General features: G+C 41.1%; 1 non-coding gene across 1 annotated transcript; it reads right to left on the bottom strand.

The window, feature by feature from the left end:
* Positions 1-1,337: 1,337 nt before the first annotated feature.
* Positions 1,338-1,444, bottom strand: LOC141675534 (small nucleolar RNA R71). The gene has a single exon (XR_012556182.1). It is a non-coding gene; the product is annotated as a small nucleolar RNA R71 (small nucleolar RNA).
* Positions 1,445-3,269: the final 1,825 nt, after the last annotated feature.

The raw sequence follows: 3,269 nt of genomic DNA, 5'->3' as shown, positions 1-3,269 counted from the left end.
ATACCATGCTTTTATTGGAACCCATGGTGACGATGAGTTCGATTATGGGCTAATCGTTGTCATGGGGTTCTAGCGGATTTACTTATGAATTTCAATAATTAATTTGTTTCGATATCTTGGTGTGTGGTGATTGATTGATATCCTAGTATTGGTTGTGCTTATTCGTCTTATGTGCGTAGCTAACATATAAGATAGCGTGTTAATCTCTATTGAAGCTACAGTGAATATAGAGGTTTAGAACTTGCCATGCTAACATAGGTTCATGTATGTGTATGCATGATTCGTAGGTAACTCTAACCGTTTTACTTGCCCTATGTAATCAAGATAGATAACTTGTGCTTAAACCGTTATGTTGTCAAATTCTATAGACATATAGGGTCTCAATATAATTGGTGCCTATTCAACTTCTATCTCTTTGATGGATGTCTAGTAGAATGGTACTCGTGCAATGAAAGTTGGCGTTTATCAGTTTCGTGTTATCTGATTAGTGTCCTCACCATCACATGCTAAGGTTAAGAACGAGAAGGCTATTGAATGAAGTATTTAATGAAGTTAGAATCCCATGTTTGTCTTATATATTAATTTAACCTCAATTCTCTTAGTTAATGTTATTTAGTATAATCTCTTAGTTTAATAAAAACCCAATTTGTTATTTGTCTTAGCATTGAGCGATAACCATACATTGTTGCATAGGTGCATAAATTGAACTTAACCTAAACCAGTCTCTATGGGTACGAATCTGATTTATATCTTATACTACTTGCGAACGCGTATACTTGCATGAATATTAGCGCGTGTTTTCGCCCTAACAAGTTTTTGGCGCCGCTGCCGGGGACTCGGTGTTAATTTTTAGTTTATGTGCTTGTCATCAGTGGTCGTTAAAGTTCACTGACTCGGATTCTTTTACTTTCACAGTTTATTTGTTTGTGTTTCAGGTACTCATTACAATGGGAGATCTAGCAGCACGAACGAAAGCCTTGATGGATTTTTCTCAACCCAAGATCAATGACATTCAATCTAGCATTGTCCGGCCAACTATCACAGCTAATACCTTTGAGATCAAGCCTGGCATAATTCAATGGGTGCAGAATTCAATCCAGTTTGGGGGTTCTTTAACGGAAGATCCCAATATGCACATTAGGGATTTCATTGAGATCTGCGACACCTTCAAGTTCAACGGTGTTTCTAAAGATGCTGTAAAGCTGAGACTGTTCCCATTCTCTCTGAGGGACAAGGCTAAGAGCTGGTTACACTCTCTACCAGCTGGTTCGATTACTACTTGGGAGGATCTTGCTCAGAAATTCCTTACTAAATTCTTCCCTATGGCAAAGACAGCTGCAATGAGGAACACTATTACTCAATTGGTGCAGCAAACGGGAGAATCACTATGTGAAGCTTGGGAGCGCTACAAGGAGGTGCTTAGGAAGTGTCCTCATCGTGGAATTCCTGATTGGATGATCATCACTTGTTTTTACAATGGGTTGGGAGCACAGTCCAGACCCATGCTCGATGCAGCATCAGGCAGAGCATTATGGGCAAAGAGCTATAAGGAAGCTTATGATCTAATTGAACTGATGGCTGCTAATGTATCAGTATCCAACCTAGAGATGTCCAGAGGGCAAAGTAGCAGGAGTACTTGAGGTGGATACAGCTACGGCTTCACTGCTCAACTAAAGGCGTTATCTATGAAGATCGATTATCTGGCTAACTATGGTGTTAAGCAGATAACTAGTGTTTGTGAGCTGTGTGCAGGTCCGCATGCGACAGAGCAATGCGCTATATCTAGTGACTCAGCTCAGTTTGTGAGCAACTTTCAGAGATCGCAGCAGCCAGTTCCTGCCACTTATTATCCTGCCAACTGGAATCATCCTAACTTCAGCTGAAGCAACAATCAGAATGCGATGCAACAGCCGTTCCAGCAGTTTGCAAATAAGCTATTTAACCCTCCTGGTTTTCAGCAATAATTTACACCAAGATAACAACTCCAACTTCAATAACAAACTAATGATATAGGTCTATCTTCGAATAAAAAAATCTGAATTGGAGGAGTTAAGGCTTATGTGCAAAAACCAGGCTCTTATATGCCAAAGCCGGGCTATTTCTATCAAGACTCTGGAGAACCAAATAGGGCAAATTGCTAATGCCTTATTGAATCGACCACTAGGAACGCTTTCTAGTGATATAGAAGCCAATCCAGGCAAGAGGGAAGTTGAAGAACAGGTGAACGCCATCACCTTAAGGTCCGGAAAGGTTGCAAGCCCCCAAATTCAGCAAGACGAAGAGCCTGAAAAGTCTCAAGTTCCAGAATCTGAAGTTTTAGCTGAAATAGATGTGCAGAAGGAAGTAGAGGTGGAACCAAGGAAGACTACTTTGGAACACACTCCTCCTGAGGGTAATACAGGGGAGAAACAAATTTATCCTCCACCTCCTTTTCCTAAAAGGCTGCAGAAGAAAAAGCTGGATAAGCAGTTTGAGAAGTTTCTGGAGGTGTTCAAGAAACTTCATATCAACATACCTTTCGCTGAAGCTCTTGAACAGCTGCCTAGCTATGCGGGGTTTATGAAAGGTATTCTCTCTCGGAAAGTGAAGCTCGATGACTTAGAGACCGTTGCTCTAACGGAGGAATGCAGTGCTGTGCTGCAACAGAAGTTGCCTCCGAAGCTTAAAGATCCTGGAAGCTTCACTATTCCTTGTACCATCGAAAACTTGTCATTCGATAAGTGTTTATGTGATTTAGGAGCTAGCATCAATCTGATGCCCTTATCTATCTTCAAGAAGCTTGGTCTGCCTGAGCCGAAACCAACATACATGTCATTACAACTAGTTGACCGTTCCATCGCTTATCCACGAGGTATAGTGGAGGATGTCTTGGTCAAGGTGGATAAACTCTTCTTCCCTGCTGACTTTGTAATTCTTGATTTCGAGGAAGATAAGAAGATTCCCATCATCTTGGGAAGACCATTCTTGGATACAGGCCGAACTATGATCAATGTGCAAAAAGGAGAGCTTACGATGAAGGTTCACGATCAAAAGGTCACTTTTAATGTGTTTAAGGAAATAAAGTTACCCACAGCTAAAGAGGAGTGTTTTAAAGTAGAGCAACTACAGGTTTTGAATGCACCTCCGTGGAAGAGGAAGTTGGATGTGCCATTTGATTTTCTTGGGTTAGCAGAGCTGAAAATTTCTCAAGAGCGTCTCAAGCCATCTATTGAAGATGCTCCCACACTTGAGCTCAACCCACTACCAGATCACTTGAGTTATTCATTCTT

The sequence above is a fragment of the Apium graveolens genome, chromosome 7 (genome assembly GCF_009905375.1).
Source record: "Apium graveolens cultivar Ventura chromosome 7, ASM990537v1, whole genome shotgun sequence".
In the NCBI taxonomy this organism is placed as follows: domain Eukaryota; kingdom Viridiplantae; phylum Streptophyta; class Magnoliopsida; order Apiales; family Apiaceae; genus Apium; species Apium graveolens.
This window is presented reverse-complemented; position numbering and strand designations above follow the sequence as displayed.